This window comes from Condylura cristata, unplaced genomic scaffold (assembly GCF_000260355.1).
Source record: "Condylura cristata isolate star-nosed mole 26May11 unplaced genomic scaffold, ConCri1.0 scaffold00026, whole genome shotgun sequence".
NCBI classification, from domain to species: domain Eukaryota; kingdom Metazoa; phylum Chordata; class Mammalia; order Eulipotyphla; family Talpidae; genus Condylura; species Condylura cristata.
The window spans coordinates 29533079-29555310 of record NW_004567127.1 but is presented as its reverse complement, the minus strand read 5'-3'; the positions used below and the strand labels follow the sequence as shown (position 1 = coordinate 29555310).

Genomic DNA, 22232 nt, shown 5'->3' with positions numbered 1-22232 from the left:
GCCAGGAAGTGAGGTCCGGAAGTTAGAGTGGAAGGCAGAAATCACACGCAGTCAAAATTATCTTTGAAAAGCACTCACATCATCTGTGAAGTACCACATAGGCAGATTTGTGTTGACAATCCACTGTAATCTTAGAATGACTGAGCTGGATAAAGAAATGTCCCCATGCTCCTGTCTGGGTATTCAAACTATCCTTTTTGTAAGAAAAGCATTAAACCTCTCATAAGTCTGGGGATGGGCAGACACTCATACTTTCTTTCTTTCCTATTAATCTCATAGTGTCACCAGTGTGTTTCCTGGTTGAGAATTAAATGGGACCATATCTAGGACGATACCCCTGCAGAACCTAGCACCTCACAAGTGAGCCAATAGTGTTTTTGGGTCAGAATCCAGCCTTGCTCTGTTGAGTCCACACTGTTTCTGAAAAGCTGGGGAGCACTGACTAGCATCCCTTCCCTCCATCCAAGCTGATGCTTCCAGCTGTTGCCCCACTGACTGGCCACCACCCTCTCCCCTTGGAAATACTCTTGCAGATTATCATCCTGGAGTAGATGTGGGGTGAGAGACTTGCTTAGTTGCTAAAACATTTGAGACACTTAAAATGTGAGCATCATGGGACCCCCATGGTGCCGGTGACCATGCCTCCAGCCCTTGGAAAAATTTAATGTTTGCCCCTTTCCACCCCTCCCCCATAGAAACAAGCTTTAACACAACATGAAGGCAAACAAAAGCAGCCTGGCTCCCAGGAGTTCACCATGACTTCTGTTTCCATGACTAGAAAACCTGACGTCACAGGCATGACTTCTGGGACTCAGATGCTCACCTGCCAGCACATCCACACCTGAGATGGGTGAGCTCAGCCATAGGACCCATTTTGTTCTATCCTCGAATCAATACCAACCTGGAGGACTCCCCAAGTGGCAGACTGTTCTTGACCTTTCAGTGGGTCCAAGAGAGCAGAAAGGGCAACACCCTCATGACCAAGGTCATGAGGCTTTGCCCACACAAAACTGCAAACATGCCGGAGCAGCAGGTCCACCCAAAATGTGATGCCTGCTGTGACGCACACCACATTTGTCACCAGTAACTGAATTTTAATACTCTGTTGTATTGTATTCAATCCAATATAGCCACAATAGCATCATTTCAAAACATGAACTTATTTAAATATTGATATATTTTATAATCCTCATTCTAGTGTGTTTTGTATGATTCTGAATGTCTCAGACCCAACCAACCATTGCTCAAATGACCAGAAGCCCATAGATACCATCAGACAGTGCCACTCTGAAAGAAAGGAGATGCACAAACCCCCCACCCCACCACCACCACCACCACCCACACATACACACCCACACACACACACACACACACGTGCTAACTGTTTTGGCATTCCTAGTGATTTAATTTTTTAAATAATTAGCATCCATTTAAAAATCGGGTTGCATCATAATTCTTAAGTAGAAGGGTGATTGTCGGGGCTGGGGGACAAGGGTATGAGAGTTGGTGCTGAAAAGAACCTGAGTTTCAGTTTTGCAATTGTGGAATGGCTGATTGGCAGCTTTGCAACTGTGCAATGTACCTGAGGCAGTGCTGCCCTAAGGACCAGTCACATAATAATCATTTGGTAAACATTAATGTTAACATAAAAGGTAAAATTCAAAAATCACACTTTGCGCTCAAATACCAGTTTCTGGCTTCTGCTGAGAGGTCAAGTCTATCCGGCTTTGTGATGCTCCTACCCAAAACAGGCCAGTAGAACTGAGAAGAGGCTGCAGGGCATTGCTTTAAGGGAGCAACCTCCTTGCATTGCATGGCCCCTCTTTATCCCACTGCCCCCATCCCTACATTTCCTGCCCCTGCCCGGTCAGATCCCACGTCTGTATAATAAAAAACACTCACAACCAACTCAGATAACATCAAAACTATTGGCTTATTTAATGTGGTGAATTTTGCAGAAGAATTATAGTTATGTCTTTTTACCTTGTTTTCCTCCCATGTATCTTTTATGTTACCCTGAATTTAAAAAGGGTCACAGATACAGGAAAAGAAGGAAATCAGGCACGGGAAGGAAGTGATCCTGGTTTACTATGGTTTTCAAATAACTGAAGACATAAGATGAGAAGGTCAAAAAGCAGTAGAACACCTTGTTTTCAAATCCATCCCAGAAGGAGCCTCAGTCTCTAGCAATACTAGCCTAGATAAACATTTCCTCTGAGTCACTATGTCTCACACGTAGCTCATCAGCAAGCCACCTCCTCTCTCCACCCTACAATCCCCTGTCTTCAAATGCTTCCTCTCTCCCCTACCCCTGTCAAGACTCCTGCCCAGGCTCTGGTCCTCCAGCAGCTGTCCTGACCAGCCAGATCTCCCTTACCTCTCAGAGTGCCCTACATGACTCCCCTGACTCCCCACTCCCTCTTTTCTCTCTTTAGCACATTCATCCAGGACAACTAGATTTAATCCCAGGTTTTATGGCGGGAAAGGGACAAACACTCTCTTCCCTTCCTGCTTCTTCCAGGTTGACAAATTTAAGTTCATATCAGAGGCATTAACAAAAGGAAAAAAAAAACATTTAATAACAACTTATCTATGTGAAAGAGGCCAGTAAACTGAGGAACTCTCAAAAATAGCTGGTCCCTGCTCATCAAACTATTAAGAGCAATGGCTTAACAACAATAAAAAATTTTGGTGGCTTCTACCACAATGTGGATGAGTTAGCTATTCAAGCCAGTGTATAAGATAAAAATAACAAAAAGTCAAAATAATCCCAGAAAAGAACTTCAACTGCATGTAGCATATGGAATACATGAATTGACAGCCTGGCACATGACTATCTAAAGACCAAGATCTTATCAGAGGCAGATACACCTCTCAGGTTTATACAGTGGCATATACACGGTGAGTGGAAGGGAGTATCTATTTAAACTCCCTTTCCTCCTAGCATTCTTTTCTCTTTTTTAATTTTTGTTCAACTACATGTAGTTGAAATCAGAAACAAAAGCATGCATAACGAAAATCAACTGTGATAATTACTTCATAACAGATCACCGACTAAGCACTTCTGATATACAAGGTTCCCACCAACAGCATTATTTTCACAAAAACTCAATGACAGAAGAATTATTCTCTCTGTTCCTGTTTTTCTGTTGGTTTGTTTGTTTTGAGATAGCATTGGTTTACATCACTGTGTTTTAGAGGTACCAGATCTCCCCCTTTAGGTACTGTGACTCTCATTTTATATGAATGGGCTTAGGTAGTCAAATAACCAGCCCCAGATCTTGCAGTAACCAAGTTGGGGGTGCAGGAGGTGAGTACAGGGTTGTGGAAGAATGTTCCTTCTCAACCAGAGTCAGGGTCCACAATCCACCCCTGACACCTTCAGATGGTGAACACACAGCTCTGGTCCCTTCCAGTGAACTCGAGCCTTCACCCACCTCTCGGGATGACACACCACCCCAGATCTCAGGCCTGTCTTATATTCCTGCTTCTCCAAACATGTCTGTGCCTTCTCCAATCAGTGTGAACTCACTAAGTGTTTACAGATGGTGAGTTTAGTACCCAAAGTTCAGAAGACACCCAAACTGACTGTAATTCCCACGACTAGAGAAAAGTTTTCAAATGTTTATTATTTAGAGTCCATGGGAGGAGGAGCCATCCTCTGTCAAGACTCCATGAGAAAGCACTATAGTCAGCCAGCATTTAATTTACATTTTCTCATTTTCTTCTGTACAAATTATAAATCTCTGTATAATTTCCCACAACATTTAGCAGAAGAATATTTAAACTAAGAAATGTCTTGTAGATATAAATGTCATGCTCATATAAGTATGTCACATTATATAACTAAATAATCTCTTAGACTCCCTGTATGTATCTGTGTTAACAGTACTGTAAGTATAAATGAAAAAAAAAGTAATAATTTATGAAAACTGATTTGCATTTCCAAATATAAAATGTGTAAAATCCAACTAATTAGCAAGAATGAGGGCTGAGGTGTTTCTATAGCAACTACAAAAATGCTAAATTATTTTTTCTCCAAAGTGTTTTATATCTGCCTCATTAATGTTTGTTTTTCCCATTTGTTTTGTAGATATTTCCAAAGTGAAAGGTTTCAAAGACTGCGAAGATTTTCAGCTTCATCTGGAAGTTTGGGAGGAGGTTTCTCACTGAGAGTGTCTCATGTGCCGACAGCCATGCACATGGAAACCGTGTCTGTGGTACCTCTTTCATGCCACCACCTCCATCCTTTGTTGTCTGCTTGCTCCCAAATTCTCCTTGTCTCTTACTGCCTTGATTGTTCTTAATGCAGCTCTGTTAAAGAGACTTTAACCTGAGGTCAGTTTTTCATCTTGCTCCATTTGCTAATCATTCCCAGGAGAGTTGACCTTCCATTCAGCTGAGGAGGACAAAGTCCCTAGATGTGGCTGGGATCTTGGGCAGTGGCCTCTGCCCCCTGGCTCACAGCTTCCCCACCTGAAAAGTAGGTGGATGGGTAATGGCCTACTTCCAACCCTCTCTAGAGATCCTTTCGTAGAGACTGCCTGTTGCCTTCCATGATTGTCAGATGTCTCTGATGGTATGTTAAGTGCCCCCATCTCAAAAGCAACATCTGCAACTTGTGGCCCACAATTCCCACTAGGCCACAATAAGAATTGTGAACCTTGGCTCAAGGAATTCATTGACGGGCTTCAAAGGGATCTTGAGTTCCTTGAATTCTGCACAAATAGACTGTTGTTCAGGGCAAAGGTGCACAGGATGAGAAGAGCCATGCTCGGCTTCAGTCCCCCCAAGCAGGACAGTATCTATTCCACATGTGTCCCCAGAGCCCAACCAACACTTGGCAGGAACCAGGTTCTACCCTAATCTGGCAGTCTTCTGTAGTGAGTCCCAAACCCAGGCCACCCAAACACCCTGTGGGCCTTCACCCTCTCCCAGGGCTGGGGGTCCTCTGTTTTCCTGTCACCACCTCCTCCCTAAAGGTCAGCCCTACTGTGTGGTGACCTCAGACACTGTCTCCTCAGGCTTGTAACAGCAGCAGAGAGTCACACTAAGCAAGTTTGGTTTTATGTTCATTTAGGCTTGATTACAAACTCCCTGAGGCAAGAGTTATGTCATGTGACTCTTCCCTTCTCTTAGAGCTCAGGATAGTGGAATTCACAAAGTAAATCTTCAATAAAGATATCTGACCACAGTCAGCACAGGGAATGATTCACGGAGATTGTTTAAGGATCTAATTATGTGATTACTGCATCCAATAGAAAGGAGACATACATATCCAGTGTATTAACTACATATAATATATAGGAATATACTTATATGACACCCAACTTGTCTTAATTGAAACAGATTCCCACCTGAGAAAATCAGTTTCTCTGGGTGCCTCAGTTTTCCCTCTCTTGTGCCTCTGGTGTTATTAATTCATGCCACATTCATGATCCACACTCAACTTTGAATTTATTCCCAAATTTCTCTTTGCAATCTGCTTGCTTTAGTAAATAGAAACCAAAGATGCTTGTGCCAATTATTTTGTAGCTTCCCACTGCTTGATTGTCTGTTGTGGGAACTAAAATATCTTAACAGTTAACAAAAGTACTTACCTTGAAGGAGATGGGTATAATCCCCCACACCCCCAAAAAGGAGGTAATTAGAGAATAAAGTATGCTGAAGATTGTAAATTCCTCTTATTTCTCAAAAACCTTGGATTCCAAGCAGAATTCTCTTCGGGTATTCTAATTCCCTGAATTTTGCCGAGTCCCACAGAGAACAATCACAAAGGACAATGCATGTAACTGAAACTGACTTATGGATTACTCTTGAAGGAAGACAGGCCAAAGAACAGCATCATGTGAACAAAGACAGGCCATGCCCTAGGAGAGCCAAGGGCACATGCACTTGTGTTTACGTGTCCCCACTGAACTCAAAGCCAAGTTCAACCAAATCCTCACCCCCAGTCTTTCTGCTGGGTGCGATTTATGCCTTTGGTAAAGTGCATGGCACCATGTCGAAATGACGGTGAATGATAAGGATTTCCTTAAAGAACTGTGTTGCTGACCAAGAGCATCTCCAGCCAAGCCCTCTGAAAGGAATTTGCTAGAATGTGCCTTTAGCCTGGGCTATAATCATTTAATACCATTAGTCTCTGTCTCAACTGTAAATGGTCTTAATGGACCCTGTGGCGGGACTTCAGATTATATACCGATATTGGGGCATCACTTTTAATGCTCACAATACCACTGCTAATTGTGAAGCTCTTATGTTGGCTCCACCCGGGCATTGTAATAAGTGTCTTCAGTTAACTTCTTAAGGGCACAGCTCTAAGAGGAGTATGTGTCAGCAGGATCAAAAGGCAAGAGAACATTTCATCTGGTTTCAACATCGAGGGGGATCCTGGAAAAAATCAGATTGCCTGGCTCCTCACTTCTTAGCACCGAGCACTGTTGCTTCAAAACTTGTTAGCAGCCATCTCCTCAAAGGATTTATTTTGATAGTTCATGAATGTGTTGTCACACAGCATAATTAAAGCTTACAGAACTATTATCAAAACACAGAGGAAATGTGCTCAGGGAGGCTGATGGCTACCCGGCTGCCTGTGTCTGCGCTTCCCACAGGATGTGAGCTGACCGACCAGCTGGCTTCCAAGTTCTGACACTCGGCATATGGAGGAAAGTGAGGCCTCGGGGCAAAGTGCGCGGGCAGGCTTCAGTGAGCAATCAATTACAAGTAACAGGCAGCCCCTCTCAGCGACTGTATACGTTCCCACCCTCACAGCTGCCAGCTTGCCTCTATTTTGAATGCAATAAAACTTGTAGGGAGCCAACTCATGTGCAACTCTTAAAGATATATGGTTGGGATTAACCATAAAAACACTAATTAAAGATGGGCTCAGGAATTAGAGAACCGGCAAGAAGGCTTTTTGCCTAGCATTTGGTGTAAAACAAAGAAGGGAAGGGACTGACGACACAATCTTTGTTTTCCAAAGCCTGGGCACTGGGGTCAGGGTGCAGGCTGTGGAGGCAATGTCCCATCATGTGCTTCTCAGAGCAACTCTTCCCTCAGTGGTCTTTAAAACAGGCAGGAGGACAGAGAGGCAAAGAATACAGAACATACAAGAACTTTGGTACTCAAAGACTTGTCATTTTCTGGCACTTGACTTGCAATACTATTTTGCAATTCACTGAATAAAATAGGAAAATGAATTGTGAAATTAAACGACTGTATTTCCAACATGGCCCTGAAGTTGGACCCTGCCTCCTTTCAGTATAGCAAAGTTCCTGGATGTTTTTCTCTGCTTTGGGAATTGTGAAAGCATGTGTTGCTGACAGTCATATAAAGCCAGACTTCATTTGTAGGGGGAAAAAAACTCTTAAGCAAACATTGATTTATTTTCTATATCGATGCCAGCAACTTCTCACGAAAAAGAATATGCTAAGTTTGTGCAATTCATTTTATGCAAATAACTTTTGACAAAAGAGAATTAAGAGATCACTGAGCACTCATTTTATCAAGGGATACAGTAAACCCAAAAACCTATAGAAGAGCAATTATGCCTACTTTATAGATAAGCATGCAGAGTTCTGACTGAACTAAGAAAGCCCTTCCAGCTGGTAAGAAAGGAAAATTCAAAAAACCTTTCTTTGGTACATAGCAACACATTTCAAACTTTTTTTATTGTACCATTTTGTTATTTTTAAAGGAAAAACAAAGTAAAACTCCAAATAGCTACTAACATTCTCTTGTACCCCCTGCTCTGTCTGGACAGAACATTCTCTAGGTCTTAAATTACTAGGACAAAAGGAAGCCGCGCTTCACTGTAAAGTTTCAAATGCATATGGTTTGTGACATGCAACTAGTGATGGGAAAGGAATCTGTTGGTTTTTTACATTACTTTGTCTTTTACTCACAAAATTCTAGTAGTTTCTATCCCAATTTTCAAATTTATAGGGAAGCGCAGAAGCATCCCAAGAACAGTCCTAAATGTCATGTCTACCATGAAATAACTTGGTGTATGATGGAGATTCAACTGCTAGGAAATAAATTCACAGAAGAAATGAACCATCCTGGGTTGAATGTGGTGTTAGGGAAGATGGGGTGGGGAAGCATTAGGCATACAAGGGGTAGGCAATGTTTTCTTAACAATTCATAGCTTTTTAATTTGTTTCTTTGAAATCAAACCCTTCTCTGGGTTACTCTAGTAAGAAAAGGTGAAGTGTTTGTGCAAACAGGAGTTAAAGACAACACTCTGATTACCTAGAATGGAAAAGCTGATATTTAGACAAAATCTCTGTGACTCAGTCCACTCTTGGAACTTCCAGTCAGGATTCTGGAATCTTCCACACTCTGACAGTCAATTTCTAGAGCTCCAATGGCTCAACAGACCCAAGCAAAGAAGCCTGCAGTCACTTCTCATAGACCTCCACTTGCCAACTGAAAGCCATGTTCTAAAAATAGAAATAACACCTCCACAACCTACCTACCTGACCACTGACAAGGAAGTATAAAATGACAAGGCTGAAACACTTAGCCAGCACACCTACCAGAGCTTGAACTTTGGAGTGACCATGCATTTTTTTTAATTCCATGGCTCAGACTTGACATATTTTTAGAATTGCTAATTTGGAAAATCCTTTATGGTTTTACCACAAACCAAACCAAAAATGAGAAAATCAGTAATCATAATCTAATGTAGTATGGAGAAATCACCCAAGCTGACTTGGATGACTACCCGCTTGACTGGTATTTGTTTTTGCCAAACACAGTCTCCAAAGAAGGGGTCCTTGTCACTATCAAGGATATCCAAAGGAATATGCATAGGATTCAGGGCAAACATGTTTTCAAGAAACGAAAGGAGCCCTTGGCTTTCCATACTTATGGCTCCTTCTACTCATGTTTTACAGACTCACCTCTAAGGAACGCTAACTAAAAGGCAGCAGAAATCCCCCATAGCTCCCTATGTCTAGATGCAAGCATTACTGTGACAATAAGTTTCTAGGTCACCCAGAATGACCAGCGAACCAACCACAAAACCAAACTAGATCCTGGCATACCCACTCACTAGGTAAAAAGAGGTGCCTCACCTTTGGGATTTTTGTCATGCACAGACTCATGTGTATGAGTCTGTAGGCATTCTGGCTGCGCAAGCGCAAGACCTAGCTCTAATAGCAAAGAATCTGTAAAGTTCTTTGGTCACCAAAACCCTTCCTTTTCCCCATCAGCTGGGCCAACTAAGCCCACACAGAAGGCATCTAGTTGCCCCCACACCCCCGCTTGCAGGACAGAGGTCAAAGGGGGCTGCAAGTAAGGCACCTCCTCAATGTGGTGGTTTCTAATGGCCTGTCCTTGACATCAGGGACTGAGCTGCCCTTCCAATATTTCACACTCTGATTGATGTTGGAGACACTGCCACCAGGGACGCAGTTAAGTGATTTCCAGAAAGGAAAGGGGCTAGTGAGGTCTCCAAGTAAGCATGCAGGTGCCCAAGGAAATCACCTGGTATGTCCCAGAGCCGAATTCTCCAACTCCTGCCGGCAGACATGAGTCAGGATTTTTGTCTCCCTACACGATGTGAGCATGATGCAGCATGCTTTATTTATTGAAGCTGATTTATCCACGCTGCTTTATTGTTGACCAGCTTTTATTTCTTCCTTAACCTTATTAACCCTTGCTAGTATTTGACAGCTTAACACCCTCCATCACTCTGCCACATTCACTCCAAGAACCAACGTGGAACTAATAACAGTCTTTTTATTTCCAATCTTTGAGGTCACCAGCAGCTGCCCTGGCCTGAGACCTGAAAGATTTTTCTATAGGTAGTTCACTTCCAACATGTCATCTCCTTAATGTATCTCTACAGGTCTGTCTGGAGGCTTGAAATAAGATGTGATTCCTGTGAACTTCAGTCTCCTGGCAGTGACAACACATACCTTAGAAGAGGAGAAATAAGTTTTTCCTTTGGAAAAAAGCCCTGAGCCATTTAATGAAACAATGTAGTGATTTTCTTCTTGGGCATTTTATCACTTTTCAAGGTACATCCAAGAAGCATTCATTTGGTGACACATTTGTTTGTCTCAATAAAGCTCACCAGTGAAACAAACTCACAAACATTTATTTTCTGGTGTTAGTACGAATGAGTTAAAGTATGATGGGTGAGATTTCCTAGTTCTATTTTCAGCCTGGATTGATTAACTCTAATAAATTCATGGAGGAGAATTCAGATGATGCCCATCAAACTGGACCTTACAGCCCAGTTGTTTATTATTTCACACTGCCCGGGGCTCAGACTTTGACATCCACCACCCTTAAAGGTCAGGAAGTCAAATTCTACAGCCAGATTTAGTATGTGTTTTGGTGAGCAGGCTCCTGGGTTAATAAAGATTCGTTTCCTTATCATTGAAACTTAGAGAAGAAAATTCCAGGTTGAACACAAATATCCCCAAATCAGGAAATTCACACAACTCAAACCATTGGGTCAGGTCAGTGTAAGAATATTTGAGACCAGAAGAGAAGAAATGATGGAGCAGGAAGCCAGTCAGCACTAACAAACCAAGCAAATACAAGAGTTGACAATGCTGGAAGCAAAAATCACAATACCCACCAACGAAGATGGGAAAAATAGCCATGGTCAGCATTCCCTCCATGTGCAAGGCTAGGTTGACCACCACTACTCTCCAGCCCAAAGATAATCCAGGCAAACCTGACTTTTGCTGGATCTGTACTCTTCCCTGCCCTGTACAATTTAGAACCATATGTCCTAAAAGCCATCTGTGTTCTCAAATTGGTCTTTCCCTCAACTGAATGCAACCCTAGACTGTGACACCAGCAAATATTTTTTTAGAACTTGTACCTTGGAAGAACATGGCATGGTAGACAAGCACAAAGTCAGTGTTGCCTTCTTTTCTAACCGTTATCCCTTTCTTTTTCTGTTGCCTTCCCTCCTGTGTCTCTAAGCTGAGAGGGAAAAAAAGACCTATGACGCACACCAATTCCCATGGGTGATTAGAAGGATGCAACAAGATGCAAAGTGATGAGAAATGAGAAAGAGGGTCTATCCCATTTGATTTGGACCCTGCCTAATTTCCATTAACTCCACCCAGTTGGTTTTTCTGGTCTCAGGCATCTATCTGGACCATTAGTGCATATTCTCACAACCTCCTGCATCCATTGCTCCCTCCATTAGAGAACAGGAAGAAGGTATGTCCACGCTTTCAGCAGGGGCAGTGCCTGCCTGCACGCTGCGTGCTGCCATCTCTTACTACTAGTCAGGGTGCTCATTGACTCTGATGAATGTAAGTTCCTCCTCCAGATAATCAATCGCTTTGCCTTGACGGACACAGATCTCTTCCTCTTTCAGCTGAACCTAACTCTTCCAAGCCACCAGTAAGTTATCACTTCTTTGGCAAGCTCTTCGGGACCACTGCTAATCATTCCAAGATCAAGTGAGGCTAAGTGACACCCATTCCCTACTCTACACTCAACAATTACCTCCTGTCATTCTCTCCCCCAAGCCATCAGATTTGTGTTTTCAGGCCTCCAAATGCAAAAAAAAAAATCTAAGAAGAGTTTATTGAAATGCAAATTTCTACCACCTCTTTCCAGAAATTCTGATTCTAGCAGAGGCTTGGGAAACTTCATTTCACCAAAGTGGTTCATGCTTGATGATCCTGAGACAGCATTGTCCCAAAATGTTAGCCCCTGTGAGACTATGCAGTCTCATCATCACAGTCATCCCCCCACCGCTCAGCACTGCACTTAACCTGGAGTTGGCATCTGATGCACAGTGAACTGCAATAAGGACATTCTGATTCTGGTGTCTGCTCTTCTACTGCTAATTTTCCAGCTCTCACAAGACAGTGGCCCAGCAGGGCAGACCACAGCTGAAATCTTGCACTGATCTTGGCAGCCCTGATTTATACAAAGTACTTTCAAGGTTGTTGGGCCCAGAGTTCCACCAGCTCATATGGACCTTTCATTTACTCTCTTTTGGAGAATAAACTTGAGCTGGTTCCTTTTCCAAATAAAGCTTACAAGGGGAAAAAACTGACATGGACTTGGCAAATAAGGGTTTCTATTATTAAAAGCAGGTTGAAGTTGGAGCTTTGTGCAACTGCTTCCTACTTTCTGAAGTGTCTCTATTTTAAGTGCTTGAAAAATCCCAGCAGGATCCAGGAGAGAGAGCATCATCCTCATTAACACTAATGGGACCTGGGCTTGTGCACTGAAGGAAGAAGAATATATCCTCTGGGCCAAACTTAGTGGGGGCTGGGGGTTGGGAGCAGGGAGACTTGGGGTGGATTGAGGAAAGGAGAGGGCAACCTTTAATTTCATTCTCTCTAAGTACTTGGTGACAAGGGGAGAAGGGAAGAGAGAAAACAATTCAAATGGATTACTAGGCTAAGAAAGTCTAAGCTTCTAAAGGGGACCGTCAACATTCCAAACAACTGCAGTGGTAACATGTTGAGGTGAGGGTGATAAATGATCAGCAAACATTTAGCACATGTCAAGCTGGAACACAATAGTGAGCAAGAAGAATGGAGTATGTGACTCTCATGGAATTATGATTCTATGGGTAGAAATAAGAGTCATATAATTAACAGGAAAACTGGTCAGATATTCCAATGAGAGTAGGGACCTCATTTCTTGAGTTGTCTATCCAAAGTCTTGCACCAAGAAGCATAGTTTGGACTCAGTAACATTTGTTAAAGGAGTGTGGAGGCCTGGACAGATGAAGGCTTACTTGCTTGCTGGCCGGCAGGCTAGAAGATGGATGGATAGAAGGATGGAGGGGAAGAGGAAGAAAAGATGAACAAGAAAGGCATCTCTGAGGTAGTATTTTAATAGAAATGCAAGAAAGAGGCCATCGTGAATTTCTGTGTGAAAAGTTCCAGAAAGAAGGGACAGCAAGTTCCCGAGGGAGGGCCACAGCTGGCATGTCAGAGGTGGCCCCAGGCATCGTAACAAGTAGGAGGCTCCGGGGTAGGTGCCCAGGCTGGGCCATGATGAAGACTGAGGAAGGAAAATAGTAACCAGCTATGAGAGCAACTTCTATTCATCCAACTAGCCTTTTCAGAATCTGATACATAAAAGACTCAATACCAGTTGCTGTGGAGAATAAAAGACTCATTTACCCCCAAGGAGCTTACCCCAAGTTTTATAAGAATGAAATTTTGCAAATGAAATGGATTAATCACATTTCCCAACCCTAATCTACATATTGGACTTTTTTACTTAATAGCCATCATCTTTATTAGCTGAAGATTTAAACTAACTGGGGACCTCCTTGGCGATGCAGAGATTAAGTATCAGCACTATCAAAGCTATTGCCAGCCACTGTAGTATGGGTTCCATTTCCCCCCTCCCAGGGAGGTGACCCACATGGCGCAGCAGACCTCTCCTATCTCACCGGCTGCTCCCCTCAGCAGTCTATTTCGGTAGATCTGCCTGTTCTGCTCTCCACTCTGTCTCTGGTAAATCCTCTAAGGACTCCTCCCCACCTCTGGCCTATTCCCCAGTTCTTATGTGCATAAATAAATGAAATAAATCTAAAAAAAAAATTAAGCTAACTGATAATAAAAATAACAAATCCAATAAAGAAATCCCCATGAAAGGGAAATAACTAAGGAGTCACAAAACAGGACATGGAAACAAATGCACGGGGAAATGCTGATAAGGAAAGAAGCATGCACTAAGGTCAAGTCCAACTTTCATCTATTACACTGGAGAAAAATAAATGTAGTGATAATACAGAGTCATCACAGATCTAGAGAAACTTCACTTACAAATAATCAATGGAACTGAGTACTGGGCACTTTGGTTCCACAAAGACCCTCCCCCACAATGGGACTGATGATTATGAAAGGGGAGGAGGACGAGAGCTTTAGGGCTCCTAACTCAGTATAACCAGCACAGTTCTATTTCATATGCTCAGGTGCCTGAGTTTAAAACAGGTTACTTAAAGATGGGGGGGTTGAATTCAAAAACAGTGGGGGGAGGGAAATGCACTGGACCATGGTGATGGGAAGCCCAAGGTGATTGCAACTGAGATGGAAAAATGCCCAAAATGATATTAAAATAACTATTATGGGGAAAAATGGGGGGAGGGTGAACTTAGTTTATAAAAAAAAAACTACTTCTTAAAGAAATCTTCCAAATTATAAAATAACATTATATATTAATGTCCACTGGTATTATTTATAATAATGTTTATTTGCTTTATAATAGCAAAAATGAACAAACTCAATTTTTTTTAAAGATTTATTTATTTATTCATACAGAGCTGGGGTACAGGCCAGAGTTGCAGGGGCGGTGAGAGGCTTCACCAGAGACAGTGGGGGGCAGAACAGGCAGATCAATGAAGTACACTGCTGAGGGGAGCAGCAGGCGGGTCAAGAGAGGTCTGCCTCGCCATGTGGATCTCCTCCAGGGCAGGCGGGGATCGAACTCATGCGGAAGCGGCTTTCAATTCTTAGTGCTGTGCTTTAACCCACTGCGCCACCAGTGAGGGCTCCCAAACTCAATTTTTAACAAAAAGAAATAATTCATTTTCTACTAAATATGGGTTTACAGAGACATGGAAATTAGATACATATTAAACAGCAGAATCGCTTTATTTATATGTAGGTCTAGAGTTTAAAGACTACATAACTGTAGTTATAACATCATAACTTTGAAAGTAAACAATTCAAAAATGCAATGTGATGAGTATGAGCAGATGGAGATTTTTCTTTCTATTCGTACTTCTTTCCCTACTTTTCTGTGCTGTAAGTTATAGTTGTATTACTTTTAGGACTTAAGGGGAATAAAGACATTTCAAAGTAACCTTGATAGCCATGGGGCCTAGAATTAATGGAAATTATTCAGAATGAAGCAGTAGAGAGACAGGAGCAATTCCTGCAGGGAGGCAGGGGGAGCGAGAAGGAAGCCTGGGTTGGTGGAACACAAGGCACCTGGAGGACAGGTGAATAGGAGGCTGAAAAGGTTTGACCCACAGGCCAGCAGTTGAGACTTGCCTGGAGAGAAACGAGTCCAGGTAAGGTCGATGAGCAGACAGGACTTGGACTTGATGGAGACCATTGTGCGTGGTCGACTGGCCACGGCATCACACGTACAGACAGGGGAGTTTCCAGGAGGCCACGAGTTCCAGCCAAGCTCCTAAGAGGTCAGGGGCTAAACCAGGCTGGCAGTAGGAATAGACTGAAGAAGACCACCAACTGGGAAGACCCAGGCTGACCTCCAAGGACACTAGGCATCTACCACAACACATCTGCTGTCCTCAAGAAATCCCGGAAAGACAGTGACTCCCTCCTCACCTCCTGTCTCAACCAGGCTTTCCTCAAGCGCCAGGGTACGTGTGCATGTCCAACAAGTAAAGCCTCATTGTCCCTGCATTTGTTTATGAGCCTCCCTAAATGTTTCCTGTGCTATATAAAGTTTACCTTCGACCTCAGTTGGGGAAGGGAAGGGTGGAGCCAGGCGAAGGGGCGGTCGAGATCCAGGCCACTAGCACAGGGGCTCCAGTTTTAAAATAACGGATCAATTCTGAAGCCCAAAGCAAAAGGCTGCAAGCTTGCCTTAAGTGCCGGTGATTTAGAGCTCCCCCCTCAACACAGTTCAGCAATGCATGGAATGTAAAAATACATGGCGACCACAACACAGCAGGAATCCTGCTCGCTGCTGGCAGGGGCCACCGCTTCCCACACAGGCCCTAAATCTGACCCAGCGATGAAACTTTAAAATTGGTAAAAATAGAACAGTTGGGAAATCTTGACCACTTTTAGTTAAAATAAAAAATAAAACCTCCATATTTGTGGGTGTAGTTGAAAGTCTGCCATACTCCATCTTTCTCTGAAGGAATTTTATGATTAAAAAACAAAACAAAACAATTTTTTTTTTAAATTACAAACTGTGCTCTCATTTTAGGTTTCCTGATGAATATATTCTGGTATGTTCTGGGATATACAGAGCATTTGCAGTTTAAATTCTTCACCAAGAAATGTCCCAAAATGTGAGCTCCAATGTGTAGTAATAAAAACCGCCAAATCTGAATAATAAGATCACAACTGCCACGTATTTGTATTTATCTACACCAGTTATCTTTACCCACCTTGGTCCTCAACCCATTATCTCTGCTGTACAACTCAAAGAATCAAAAAAATCTCATCAACTTGCCCAAAGTCCAGCCCCTTTCCATTGTATTTGTTTCAGAGGAATAAATTTCCCTCAACCACCCAAAACAGTTATATTTAGAAAGCAAAACATACCACTGGTTCCCTGATCAACTTTTAACTTGCTTCCTTGGACAGTGACCTAAAGCATAAAACTGGTATTTCTACCCTTTTCAACGGATCGCATAAAACTGGTATTTCTACCCTTTTCAACGGATCGCTTATCTATATATTATTATTCCTGAACACAGGCAACTCCTGTGCCTTATAGCAGAGCCCTTGTTAAATTATAGAAGACTTCTACACAAAGAAAAACTGCCTGTCTCTCCAGCTCTCTTACATCACCCATCCATCCTTTTAAAGCATCTCACTAATATTTATTTTGGAATTGCCAAGAACAGTATTATGACATTGGCTTCCTTAAAAATTTAGCATTTAGCATTCTCAATCGGCACTTGAAATGAGTATATCTAGAGAATGTATTTTGTTCAGTGCTTACAACCAAATTATCTCAAGAGGCTATCAAAGCTCTCAAGTCATTTCGTTAACTACGTTCTTCATTTTAACTGAGCCCCACACAGACAGACGGGAGGGGAAGAGAAGCAAGACTTTAAATGGCACTTCCCAAAATTTCAAATGTTCTAAATCTCCTCTCTTTCCCTCCCCCACTGAACACCTCCCAGCCTCTTCCACACCCCCAAACTAAATCTAGCCACCAAACACCACAACTACAATTCAAAAATCTCCAAAGAGGTCATCGGCAATTCCCTGTACTGTGAACACAGAAATGAGCCTCAGCCACAACACCTGAGCAGCCACATGCAAGGGGGGACACACCCGAGCGAGCTCGAGGAAGCTGTGTGCACACCACCCTACTGTGCAGCCAGCTCTTCCTTCCAGAGCTCTGCACAGGAAAGGCTGATTCTGAGTGGACCCCTGAGCCCCCGCTTTTCCTACCATGAAGCTAAAGGTTAGATCCTGGATACAGAAATGCTAAACGATCAACAAACTCAAAGTTAGCACCAAACTCAATGATTTTTTTTTCCTTTCCCTTTCATAGAAGGGAGAGAGGAAAAAAAAAAACCTCACATGGCTTCCTTTTCTTGACCTACAACAAATTCCATTAAACTTCAAAACAATGCTTTGAGATGCTGGAGGATGCAGACAGGAAATTGAAGAAAGACTTTACACAAAAGTTTAAAGCGTCTCTTTTGGAGGGACGGCCGTGGCAAGGAAGGGTTGGATTTTGACAGGGAGAGCTCATGGCAACTGGGAACATAATTAGATTTGGAAGTCTTGGACTTGAGACTGGGCTGTTGAGCACATCAAAAGGGATTTACTGTTTAGGCAGAGTTTCTTTAAAAATGAATTAATGATTAAAGTTTACAAATTCATCCAATGTCCTAAAGAATAAATTGTATCATGTTTTCAAGTTACTGGAAATCAACATTTGAGGCACAAAGACCAGTCATCTGCCCATGGTCGATTCATCATTAGGACAGCTGTCTTCTTCCTACTCACCCCCAATTCTCCTCTGTTCCCAGCGACACTTAGATTATGAGTATTTAGTGTAACAGGATAAGTTTCCAAAATTTGTGTCATCAAAATGGGCTTAGATGTCATCACCATTCATAAGTCTCTTACTACGGAATGTCGTTTTGCAATGAAAACCAGGTGTATGTCTATATTTCATCGCCATCCATAAAGTTTGTTTGAGGCCATTTTGGAACTGGACTCAAATAACTATACTTCAAGGTCAAAACATTCCCTTAACACAATATTCAGCTGTCATTATGTTGGACTTACATGGAGGAGCATTCAAAAATTGCTTCCCCCCATCCAGACTTGTTGGCCCCTGAATGCAAGCAAGTTTAACCCTGACTGCAAAATCAAGAAACAAAGATACAGGCCTATTGTGTAATAATCAGCCCACATTTCAATGAATAAGTAATATTTCTCACAAACCCAAGTTAGATAGTGGATTTATTTAACCTCTTGGGGTCAGGTAATAAATACTAAGTGAATTATTCAGCCCAATGGCTAATCAATACAATTCCATGATATATTTTTTGTGTTTCATAAAAGGTTGTACACTAAAGGCAGTGAGCAATTATGGAAATTGGGCCAGAGAGCCTCTCAATTCCTCTCCAGCTTGAAACCCCAGCAGGCCACCTTGACAGCAAATCGATTAGTGCTCCAGTGAAGCGGCTCAGTGACCTCTGACCTGCTTCCAGCGCGGCCTGACAGAGGAGAGAGTATTTTATATTTATTTTATTGAATTAACTCCATCTTGCCTGTACCAACGCTTTCCACATATTAGGCGGCAAGCCACCCGCTACTTCATTGTCGGGGTTTCCATTGCTCTAGCTAAGCAAGCCCCACCCCCTGCCCTGCAGATTTCTGTGTCCTGGTTTTTCTTTCACTTTTGGCCTCAATATAGGATTTCAATCTACCCTGAGACTCGTGATGGAGTCAGGTAATAAAAACCCATAGTCAAGCACATAATCCTCTCACCCTATATTCCCTGCCTACCTGGTCCACTCAGGACCGTACCTCTTCCCCACTTTTTCCCCTCATGAAAGCAAAGGCAGGCTCCACCTGGAGCTCTTTGGCAAACACACAGAAGAAAAAACATCAAGAATGAGGCCATTTCCTACTAGAAAATCAAAACAAACCAGAAAGCTCAGGTATTCTTTCTCAAAGAGAGAGCCTGACAGAGACCTAAACAGAGAGGTCCAAGTCGGCTGAGTTTAGGGCACCTTTTACTCAAAGGAGCTGTAAACACAAAAACTCATCAGCTATCAACTGAGAGCTTATGGAAAAGGGAAAATTCCCACATCACCCAAAACTCTGTCTTGCTTCTGTTGTATGGAGCATTGGTAAAAACCACCAAAATAAACAACAGACATTGCCAGGAAGGAACCGAGTGCTCATGGGCAGAAAATCCAGTTGGCAGTTCTGTGTAATAAATGATACCAAAAGTTAAGTTATCGGCAGAAATCTGATGCTAGAAGTCAAGGCGTGAAGGATCTCAGAACATATCTGAAAAGGCAATAGAAAAATGAGCTATGAAGGTTCAAATCCCAGCTTTTCTACTAAGTAGCTGCAGACTTTGTACAAGTCACTTAGTTCCTCCTCTAAGATTGGATTCTCTTCATCTACACATTAAGTTGACCAGAAGTCTTGCATATGGCATTGTTGACTATCACTATTATTTTCATCACATCCCAAAGCATTGTATATGGGCAGCTTAAGGCATAATTGTTTAATCTCATTCTGAATGGGGAGACTGAAGGATGTGAGAAAGTCAGGATTTACCTTTCAAGATACTCCCTGCTTCCCAGACACGTGTATACACAAAAAACTGTAAAAATCAACCACTCCTCAAAATCTCCTTCTCTCCTTACCTTTAAAGGTTACCTCCTTTAAAGGTTAATCTCCCCAAAGATAAAATGCAAGTTCTCCCTGCCCCCACCCAAGTGTGGAGAACGCATCTCTTCTCATCACCTGCCCTGGTCAGGGAAGGCTTGGACCCAGGGGGGTACTAATCTCACACGTCCAGAATGAGGGGTGAAGTTGATGATACAGGAGTGGAAGCTGATGAAATGGAGTAACAGATGATTATTCCAATTGGGTGCTCAAATGTTCCATCACCTCATCAGGGATGGGCCAGCACTTCCAGGTACCTGGCTTCTGACAGGATGATAAGCCCATCTCCTGAGTCTCCCAAGCTTCCTCAGCCATGCAGACTTCCCCTCTGCCACATTCGACACTCTGAGACCCTCCAGAAAAGTAGGAGTGGGGTTCAGGTCCATTACAGGGACTGTATCAGCACACTGGGTTCATGGGCAGTATAAGTTGGCAGGAGAGGGGGAATGTCAAGGCCAGTTTTTAACTACTTCAGTTCTTGAGGAAAGTGTCAGGGAAGAGTGTCTTGGTTTTGTTCCTCGACCTTCATTGCCCTTTGCTATTCAAGGGATTCATGATCTTTTTTTTTTTTTTTCCCCTTGTATTAGTTGTCCTTTTTCCCTTAGCCCCCACCAGGCATTTTGGTAGATGGAAAGGAGGGCACACCTTCCTTTTCCCTTGACCTAAGATCACCTAGCAAAAATATGTCAAAAGCCAAGGGAAGTGGTACAAGCAAATGAGGAGAGAAACCTGCCCATCCCAACTTCTTCACTTAGTACTAGCATAACAATCCAGAATGTCACAGTTTTAGAACAACTGCAAATACTTTTATGTACTTATGTACTTTTCCACCTAAATGAAGGTAGGTAATCATATCAAAGAGAAATAGCAACAGATATTGAGAGAAACAAAAAAGATAAGGATGCTAGCGTACATCTGACTCTGGTTAGGAGTTGTATTCACCACCCGCTACACTGTTACAAAACTAAGTGGGCCCTCCTCCCCATTGGAAATATAAGATATCCACAGCCTCTACCCTGGCTACATAAAGTTGCCTATGTACTCAAGGAATAAAATCGTGGTAAATAGGGGGAAATGATTCAGGATCAATCAAAATTCCTTAAACAAAGTTTAAGGCAACAGTAGCTCTAAAATATTCATAGAAGGGTTGTTTAAAGCATGATTCTGTGGAGGAGTTTAAGGGTGATGGAAGCTTGGTTTCACAACAAACAAACACTGTTTCTACTTGGATGGTATGCTGGTATGAGAAGAACTGGGAGGAGCTGATGGAGACTAAGGAAGAAAGACTTAAATCCTACCCCTAAATCCATCCTTGGTTGTGCCAATGACCTAGTGATATTTGGTTTGTGTGGGGTCATCAACATTGTATCAGTGACACAGCCAATGCTGCCCTTGACCTGGTGTCTAAATCCATCTGGGCACCTAATTGCTGATTAAAGCCTCAGCCCTTCCACCCTGACTCTTACCAGGAGGGATACCAGGATTGGATAGAGAGAGATGCTAGCTCAGACGCTGATACACTGTATAACCTTGGACATGTCGCTTCAGTGGATCCCGGTTTATAAAATGGAAGGCTATTTCCTCTGCATAAACATTATATGATTCAAAGTGGTTTGTTTATCTGAATGTGTGAGAAACCCAAGAGGGAATGTTTACTTCCTTTGGAAAATTGGAATATATCAGCCAAAAGAGTCTTTTTTATGTTTCCCTATGAAGGAATGAAAAAGGAAATCCATTTATTCGATCTGCTAACCCTCAAAACCTAGTAAAGAGAGCCATGGTATAAGCCATGACTTCTGCCAGCCCCTGCTCACCACTGAGTTGTGTTCCCTGACTCTTTCTGCAAAATGGCACAGTGGATTCTTCCTGGTTCCATGAAAAAGAAACTCTTTCACACCTTTATATAACTCTATGCATTAAGCCATAAATTATTCTACCCCTCTCTTCCACTTTCAGAATCTATACGAAAGTGATTACCTCAGTCATTTTTCAATATTACTTTCATACTTGGAAAATGCATTTCCAAAAAGTTATTTATTTTTCACAGCATGTCAGGTTGTTATATTGTACTAGTTAAAATAAAACTACTATATAAACTACTGTATACTTTTGCATGCATTACATTTCCCTACAAATGCTGTAAAGTAGGGTTTTCACAAGTCCTAGGTATATTTATTTGAAATATTACATTATATTTTATATTAGCACCATTACAGATTTTAAGGAAGAAACAGGAAAGTGAGTTGCTAAAATAACTCGGCTATTAAATAACTTTCTTATTGAAGTTCCCCATTGCAGAAGAAAAAATATTTAAATATGAAAAAGCGGTTTTACCATGAAACTTAAAACCAACTTGTGCTATTATTCCTTCCTGAGAACTCTTGGAATCGCTAAAAATGTCCCCTTGGATTTGATTCATGTTCACCTAGAAGCAAGAATTGGACAGGGAGCAAAACACGCAAGCATGCAATATGGAATGAATACAACCCGGCATGTCTAACAATGAGGCCCATGGGTTCTTGACGTATAGGGCTAGGCTTAAAATATTTCCCGGACTACCTCTGAAAGGTAGAAAACACGGCGAAACAAAGCTTTGCTTGTGGTAATCCTACATTTTATGCCTCGAAGTATTTTCCTTTCAGA

General features: G+C 42.3%; 1 protein-coding gene across 2 annotated transcripts in view; it reads right to left on the bottom strand.

Moving 5' to 3' along the window:
• The window catches only part of EBF1 (early B-cell factor 1), a 380177-nt gene that overhangs the window by 296598 nt on the left and 61347 nt on the right, over positions 1–22232 (bottom strand). The gene's annotated exons all lie outside the window — the stretch shown is intronic.